Source organism: Grammomys surdaster, unplaced genomic scaffold, assembly GCF_004785775.1.
Source record: "Grammomys surdaster isolate TR1022 unplaced genomic scaffold, NIH_TR_1.0 172, whole genome shotgun sequence".
Classification (NCBI taxonomy): Eukaryota; Metazoa; Chordata; class Mammalia; order Rodentia; family Muridae; genus Grammomys; species Grammomys surdaster.
Window position 1 is genome coordinate 1608906 of NW_021604620.1, and position 9003 is coordinate 1617908.

Genomic DNA, 9003 nt, shown 5'->3' on the forward strand with positions numbered 1-9003 from the left:
TCTAGTCAGGGCCTTGTTCTCTGCACAGCATGCCTGGCACCGTCCCCCACATGGGGCCATCTGCAATCTGCAACAGCTTGTCTGCACTCAGCAAGAGAGCACCTGGCCCAGGAGCCCTGGTCAGGCCCCATCCTCTGCCTCTCTCTCCTTTCCCCTTCTTCCTGGGGGTGAATTCAGTCCGTCCTCACTAAGCATATGGGACTCATCTAGTCTTCCCCCACTCTGGCCTCCTAACCCCACAACTGCCCTGCAACAAAACACACTGAATGAGCACCCACCTTTACTCACACTGGTGAGATGTCTGCTGCCTACACAGTGGGCCTCTCTGGCCTTCTGACCTGTCTCTTCAGCACATCCAGTCACAAGTAAGTGGAGCTCTGGAGTGTAGGAAGAAAGGAGTTGCTTCCTCTGAGGGAAGGATATATAACACTTCCCACAATTCTCAGCCTCTTGTCTTGGTTCATCTTTTTTTTTATTATTATTATTCATTTATCAGAACATCTCCTGGGACTAGGGAGATGGCTCAGTAGGTAAAGGGTTTGCCTTGCAGGCAGAAGAGCCTGAGTTTGATACCTGAAAGCCAGGTACAAAAGACAACTACTGTGACACATGCTGGAAGGAGGCAGCTGCAAACTCACTTGCACCCCAGTCACACTGATGGCCTCTCCTGGGGCTGGCCGGCCAGCCTAGTCTAATGGAGGCGTCTCAGGCAAATGGGAAACCCTGTCTCAAAATAAGTCGGGTATTGTTCCAGATGTACACATGTGCACATGCTCACAAATGCCATTGAAAGCCTTTAGGTGGGCACTCTGTGGCGGAGCTCTTGGGGTAGGCTGTGCTTCCCTGGATCGTGGAGAGGAAGTCACACCCCAACCACTGCACCTTCTGCTCTCCCTCTCTCTTCTGTCTGGTTCTTTGCCCCTCTCTCTTCCCAGACCTCCGAGCTCAGATCTGGTTCAGTCCTCCAAGACAACGTTCCGCTTGCTCTCTTGAAGATCCAGCTGCGTAGCCCAGCACACCTGTAAACCCTGAGGGAGGAACAGGAGTCATCCTCAGCTACACAGCAAGTTTGCTCTCAGCTCCATTTTAGAAGGAAGAAAATGACAGAGACATGAGATCGTTCAGATTACAGCACTTGGATCTGGAGCTGACTACTGGAACCTCACCCTCGGCCTCCGCCCAGCTAGTTGTCCGCACCCTCTGAATCCAAACATGTGTCCTCTCCCTGTGCCTCTGCGTGCTGTGGGCGCCTGTCTGCACGTTTTGTGCATGTGTAGAAGCTCCAGGGGATGTCAGGGTTCCCCTCCAACATTCTCATCCCCGCTCATTGATGCAGGACTCTCACTTGAACCCAAGCTCCCCGGGCAGGAAAGCCAGCTAGCCAGCTTGCTCCAGGGAACTCTGCTTTCTGAGTGGAAGCATTTCCTGCTATAACCAAATACTTGAGAAGTGGCTTAAAGGAGGCTGTGCTCAGGGAGGCACAGTGGCAGGAGCCAGAAGTCCCGGTATGGTGGAAATCATGAAATAGAGAGTGGACAAGAAATGGGATCGAGCTATCAAACCTCAGGGCCTGGCCCCATGAGGCTCCACCTCTGTCTCCAAAACAGGGCCTCCAGCTGTATACTGGCCATTATAATATAGGAGCCTGTAGGGACATTTCACGCTCAAACCACCTCGGCAGTTCAGAACGTACCCCATCAAACACGAGCTGCCACAGAGACAGCCCTAAGTCAGTTGAGAAAACATCCTGTCCCCTCCCACGCCAAGTGCCAAGCGGTGGGTTGCAGGAGCCACCTGCTGAGCAGCTCTACCCAGATCACATGACTCACGGGAACCGTAATGCAGGGCAAGGAAATGGTACGTGATAGGGAAGGCTGTGCCTGCAGTCGACAGGCTGCTGGGAGCCGGGGCCTGGGTGTGGGCTCAGAGTCTGGCAAAGGGAAGAGGACGTGACAGCTGTGAGGCGGCGGGCCGATTTAGCCTGACTCATTTTTCTAGAAAATAAAACCTCGGGGAGTTGAAGGGGTCTTGACATTTCAAAAGATTCTGATGCACTTGTCCAATTAAAGCCCCCAGCACGAACCTCGCTTAACCACCCGGCTGACTTCATCTGTTCCTCTGCTTCAGGGGTCAGAGAGTCTGGCACGAAGGCTACAGACACTACAACACTACACGGACAGATGGACGGACAGACAGGAGGATGAGACCAAGTGAGGGGAGGTGGCCTGCTTCACCCACAGCGGGAAATGCTTTTGATGCCCCCTCCCTCACCCCCGCCCCCATCCTGGCATACCTGGAAAAAGAAATGTTTTCCAAGGCATGGTTCCCCTGCGTGAACACACGCCACTGCCTTCATGTTTGCAGAGCTGGCTGTGACTCTTCCCCTACTTTCATAAGCCTCTCCTGCGTCGTGGCCTAAGTTTTGAAATGCTGCCCAGGAGCCTGTCCAGGAATGAGCGAGTGTTGAGATGATCTCTGGGCCTTTTCAAGATTCCACAGGCTTGCTCCCGGCTTACAGGGAGTGTTGAGCGGGGCTACAGGAACCCTGAGAACTCCCTAAGGTGTAGGTGTCTCCCCTCTCCTAACCAGTGACTGGACCAACCCCTGCAGTCATGGAAATGCTAGGTGACACGCTGTCATGCCGCCTGTGGTGTGTGTCACTGAACTTTCTCTAGCCAACGTAAGACGTCTTGAAACGTAAACACTCAATCTACTTAACCCCAGCTTATGAGAGAAGAGTAGTAAAACCGCAGCTTGATGCTACCCTACAACGAGATATGAAGAGAAAAGCATGCTTGTCTATGCCTCACCTTAAGTTAATTCCCTTCACACAAAAAAAGAGACTCGGCCTTTGCACAGTCCTGCTGTCCCTGGGGCTGTGGAGCTGCCTCGGACAGTGAAGTACCATAAAGCCATGAACATCTGAGTTAGGGCTCCCAGCACTCAGGTAAAAAGCCAAGCGTGGTGGTGGTGAACACTTGCAATCTTAGCTTTTGAAACAGGCTCTCACTGTGTAGGCCAGGATCCTTAGAATTCACTAGACAAACCTGTGAGCTCCAGCTGGATACAGGGGCACTCCATCCCCCACACCCCCTCTCTCAAACACACACACACACGCACACGCACACACGGGCAGTCTTCACCCTACATCCACACACACACATGGCGAGATGGGGTTATCTAGCCCTCTCTGTCTACCTCCCCAGTGACATTATAACTAACTTTACATCTGGGATGTGTTAGTCACCCCTCCTTAAGAATGAAGATCTGAGGCACAGAGACAAAGGAGGTTTGCACTAGGATAGGATAGAACCAGGTCTTCAACCTAAAACATCTCATGACCAAGCTTGTGTGCATAGCTATTGGGCTTTACTATCCCCTTGAAGCTGCCTGCCCCCATGGTCAACACTACTGCTGTGTCTTAGGGATTTCTGGCCCGTGAGTTATAGGGATTTCTGAGTCTCTTCAAAGGAAAGAATTCAATGGAATGACACAGGTAGTTTCAAGCAAAGCAAACACTCCATAGAGAGATTGGAATAAGTTTCCCAGTGTAGGGAGCTTACCTAGGGGGTTCTGCATTGTGAATTTATTTACTTTATTTAATGTTATATGAGTGCTCTATCTGCATGTACACCTGCATGCCAGAAGAGGGCATCAGATTCCATTACAGATGCTTGTGAGCCACCATGTGGTTGCTAGGAATTGAACTCAGGACCTCTGGAAGAGCAGTCAGTGCTCTTAACTGCTGAGCCATCTCTCCAGGCCCTCTGAACGGTGAATTTTAAAGACTTTTTAAAGCGTGTTTGTGGGGCCAGTAGCATATTCAGAGAGACTAGCCCTGAACACCCACTCTGCCTTCCCCTCCCAAGAGCTAGGGTACAGGCTTATAGCACTGCTCTCAAGCTCCCCTGACTGCTAACATCTCAGGCCGACCTCTAGAAAGTACTCAGGGATGTTCCTGTACCCACCCAACGCATGGTGGACCAGGTCTCTCTTTTACAGTCTTTCTTCCCATAATCCTCTAGAGACCATGTCAAAACTACAGCATAAAGGACACAACGAAGTCAAGCTCTTCTGAGGATATAGTCACAAAGGTAGCATAATACCTATTAGGAACAGCCTCAAGGGTGTTTACCCACAAGAGGTTGTGTAAGCATCGGGAGGTTGCCTTCAATGCCCAGCCATGGCCTTGCTTCCTCATAGTTAACTGCTTTGAGATTGCTCAGGGTCTGTTGGTTAGGACAGTGAGGCTGTGCCATGAAGGCTGGGGTCAGTGTTCACAACCGACCGGCAGGCTGCACAGATGGAAGATGGGACTGCCTCCTGCCCTACGGTTCATTAGGAAACCCATCATCACCAAGGGACACTGCCTTTCCCAGACAAGGCCTTCTGGAAGAGAGAATTGTGTCTTGTTTTTCTGTGATATTCTGAGTCTACATTGGCCCATTGGATAGACTGAGACCTCAGGAAGTGTCTGGGACCTTGCTGATAAACAGCATTGCGTTCATCATCAGATGATGGATGGGTCTCCAGTGACACAGGGCAAGGGAAACAATTTGGAGGTGACAGAGGAAATCTGGATCCACACCTGGCATGCAAAAGGTCTGGGGACTTGGAAGCAGGATTACCCCCTCATCACTCCTTCAGTTGGAATATGACCTCACACTTTGTCAACACTGAAGCTAAATTTCATATCCCGTCAACAGACATCACCAACGACTTCCTGGAAAATCTCTGTTTCCCAGAACTACTTGTATATCTCGAATTTAAAACACTGGTAAACATACACAGGGCCGGGAGATGGTTCAGTGAGTAAAGTGCTTCCTGAACAAGCATGAGAACCTGAGTTCACCCACATGAAGAGCTGGGTGCTGGGGTCCTGAGGGATGATACAGCCATTAAGAGCACTGGCTGTCCTTCCAAGATGTGAGACTCTCACCGTGCACACAGTGGCTCACACAACTGTCTATAACTCTAGTTCCAGGGGATATGGTGCAGTTATACATGCAAGCATAAAAATTAAAATTTAAAATGAAGAAAAACCGCTGGGTGGATGGCACACATCTGTAGTCCTGTTGCTGGAGAGAGCCAGGAAGATCCCTGGAGTTTGCTGCCATCTAGCAGAGCTGGCGAACACTTGGTTCACCATGGACACATGCGTACACCCCCACACAAATACACACAGACACAACATACAGTGTACCACGGTTTCTCAACGTTGTGACAATTGAGTCAGATTCTTCTAGAATCCCCACTATCTCAACAGGTTTCCCAATTCAAACATCCCAGAGATTTGAGCCAGAACAAGGTCGTGAAACTAAGTGTTCCTCAAAATGAAAAGTTCTCTGTTTAAATCCAGACCGCACTCCTGCTCAGGCCCCCTGCAGAAGTCTGCTTCTCTTTTTTAGGATTTTTATTTTTATATGTATACATATGCTCATTTACATGTGTTCAGGTAACCACAGAAGCCAGGAAGGAGCTTCTTGAGCTTCTTCCTTGAGCAGAAGCCACGGGGAATTGTGAGTCACTTGACCTGGGTGTTAAGGGCTGAATTCAAACCATCTGGAAGAGCAGCAGTGCTCCTAAGAGCTGAGCCATGTCTCCAGCCCATCAGCCACGAGGAAGGAAATGACCAGCGCCCTCTACAGGGAGCACGTCTAAGAATCTGTAACAGCCTCATAGAATCCAGTCCCCAAGCAGCTGGATTCCAGAGCCATTTTCATTTCCCCAAGGAAGTTTGCAGGCTCATTACCAGAGTCTGGGATGTCTAGGGGAACACACGCCCACACATACATTGAGTACACCTCAACTCGATGCGCCCCTCCTCCTCACGCCCCCATATCCTTCAAGTTAGACATTCCTTCTTGGTAATACCTTCTCCCCATGCTTACTGGGTAGTCAGGGACAGCCTGACTACAGGACAATGACCCCTTCCTCTGAGATCTATAAGAAACCCATACTTTGCCTTGAGGGTCTGAACTCTCACTGGAGCACCCAACATGTCCACAGTGTTAAACTAATAAATCTCTTACCAGATGGGATAATCTGCCTCAGTGTCCCACCTGAACCCCAATCCCGAGACCTTTCACTCTGCAGCCCAAAACAGCCAACCAATACGCAATCTGTGGCAGGGAGGATTGGGTCTGAGGTAGTTTGGAAGTGAGAGAAAGTTTTATAGAGTTCACCACACGAGGACTTGGGAAGCCACTAAAGCCTGCTGCACAGGTCGTCTTTGCAAAGGTGTGAAGGTGGGGAGACCTGTGGAAGAGGCAGGTACCAACAAATGACTGAGTAGGCTGAGTGGGCATTCCTGGGCTCATTGTACAGTCAACATCCACCCTGCAGGATCTCACTTCACATCCTGCACCTGAGGTAACTCTTTTGGCATCTGTACACAGTGCCAGAAGCCTTCTGAGTGGTCTTACCTAGTGCACCCCGGGAGCCTCACAGTGCACTACTCTCTCTGCGGGCTGCAGCTGCTCCAGGGCTTCGGTGCTTTCTGAAGTCCATCAAGGTTTGTCTTGTTCTAGCCATTTGACGTGTTTGTAGTTTGTCATTTTTGAATCTTCAAAACTCCTCTAGAGCCCTGTGAGTTACAGAGACATTACCAGAGTTGTAGGATCAAAGCCTAGCTCTGGACGTTCCCATAAGGTAGCTCAGCCTCCCAGCCCCAATGATGGCGAGCGATCAGCGTCAAGTACTAGTGAGAAGCAGAGAAAAGAGGTTTGTTCAGTCTGTGGCTGCATTGAGAAGAGGAACAGAGAGGTGCAAGAACCCCGTGTCTGTATTCAAGGTCATGACATGAGGCTTAGAATGCCGTGTGTGTCTGTGTGTGTGTGTGTGTCTGTGTCTGTGTCTGTCTGTGTGTGTCTGTGTCTATGTCTGTGTTTATGTTGTGTCTGTGTGTGTTCCTGTGTGTGTGTCTGTGTTTGTGTTGTGTCTGTATCTGTGTGTGTATCTGTGTCTGTGTATATGTGGAAGTCAGAGGTAGGTATCAGTTACCTTTTTCAATTGTTCTCTACCTTTCTGTCTGGTTCTCTCACTGAACCTGGGATGATTCTGACAGACTAGCTGGCCAGCAAGCCCCAGGGCTCCTCCTGTCTTCACTTCCCAGCAGGACTACGCCAACCACAAAGCCTCTGTCTTGATTCTTGCATGGTCCTTGTGACCTCAGGACCATACCTGACTCCAGCAGACCTTAGGACCTCCCAGAGGACTTGGGGGAGTGGCTACAGGCAAATGACACAGGAGCTGGTATCTTGACATCCTGGGTCCTAGCCTGGGTGCAGAATACCCAAAGACATCGCTAAGACAGTGGTTATGGGCAGTTATGACCAGGTTCACTTTGTGTATGGGTGCTGGGGATCCGAACTCGGGCTCTTTACTGACTGACGTAGCTCCGAAACCAGAGGCTTGGGCAAGAGATATTCACGACTCTGTGTCCTGGTATAGGTACGCCCCTGCCTGGCATGTCTGGACGTGTTTCTTCTGTAAGGTGATCTGATGACTCGTCAGAACCCTGTGAAATAATCTCTCTGGAGACAGGTTCCTCCTCAAGCCAGCACCAGCATGTCAAGCATTCCCTGCCCCCAGCATAGGATTTCCAGGAAGTTTTTATTCTGTGGGCCATTGTTCAGTAGTCTGACAGCCAGAGCGAGGGATGCAGTTGTTGTGCTCCTGCCAGGATAGTTACAGGAAGGGCCATCTTCACAGAGTCCAGATCTGCTAGAGCAGTGCTGTAGAGATTTAGGTGTCTAGAAGAACCCTGAACTAAAATGTCTAATTATTAATAAGAAAGCAGATCAAGGGGGGCTGGAGAGATGGCTCAGTGGTTAGGAACACTGACTACTCTTCCAAAGGTCCTGAGTTCAATTCCCAGCAACCATCTGTAATGGGATCTGATCCGATGCCCTCTTCTGGTGTGTGACTAGAGATAGCTACAGTGTACTCATATACATAAAATAAATAAATAAATAAATAAATAAATAAATAAATATTAGGAAGGAAGGGAAGAAAGGAAGGGAAGGAAGGAAGGAAGGAAGGAAGGAAGGAAGGAAGGAAGGAAGGAAGAAAGCAGACTAATAAGAAAATCTCGGGGGCGGGCTCAGCAGTTGAGAGCTCATTGCTTTTGCAGAGGGTCTGGGTCTGGGTCTAATTCCCAGCAGCTACATGGAGGAGCTCACACCCCCTGTAACTCCAGTCGTGTGAGTTCTGATACACTCTTCTGGTTTCCCTGGACACCTGTATGCATGTAGTATAGAAACAGATAAGCAGGCGTGTACATACACACATGTGCACACACACAGAACACACAGACCACTGTTCAGGTGGAGTGAAACTGCTGAAATGACAGTTGGTAGCCAGGCTGACATGGCTTTCGTCCCAGGGCTGGTGGCTGCTTCCACAGGTCTAGTGTCCATCTCAAGTCTTGGAAGGGCTTCAAGCCACTTGAAGTCTGCTGATTCCAGCATTTTATTTAGCTGTGCTGAGTGCTATCATTTAGATGTACCTCACAGGAACTTTCGAGTTTGTAAGTGCAGTGTAGTTTGTGACTTACACACATGTTGGGAAAACAGTCCCATAAAAGTCTTTTCCAGAGGGAAAGAAAGCATTCCTGGGATAGTCTCCTGACTGTAGTAGCGTCTTCCTGCCAGTAGGGGTCCCCTTTGGCTCCCCAGAAAGTAAGACTGCTTATCCTGCAGAGGGTTCCTACTTAACAAAATGCCAGTCATCTCTTGCAGGATGTGCCCCTGCTTTGTCAGCACTGAAGAACTGGTTAAATACAAAGCCAGGTGCACAGCAAGAATTTTTTTTCACACACCTCTTTACCCAGACTTTTTCAAGAGAGTACTGGGCTTGGATGGGCAGGGAGAGGAGGAGAAAACCTTATGGAACAGCGCCCTCTCATAGAAGCTGTGCAGAGAAGGAAGGTGTGGGTGTCTAGGCAGCCTCCCACAGGGAGGCCTACTAAGCTGTTCACAGGTTAGGAGACAGTAGGAGGCA

At 49.8% G+C, this 9003-nt stretch overlaps 1 long non-coding RNA gene across 1 annotated transcript; it reads right to left on the reverse strand.

Moving 5' to 3' along the window:
• Positions 1–450: 450 nt before the first annotated feature.
• Positions 451–2383, reverse strand: LOC114621075. Its single transcript, XR_003711390.1, has 2 exons — positions 2294–2383; positions 451–1028 (listed from the first exon to the last, which is right to left on the reverse strand). It is a non-coding gene; the product is annotated as an uncharacterized LOC114621075 (long non-coding RNA).
• Positions 2384–9003: the final 6620 nt, after the last annotated feature.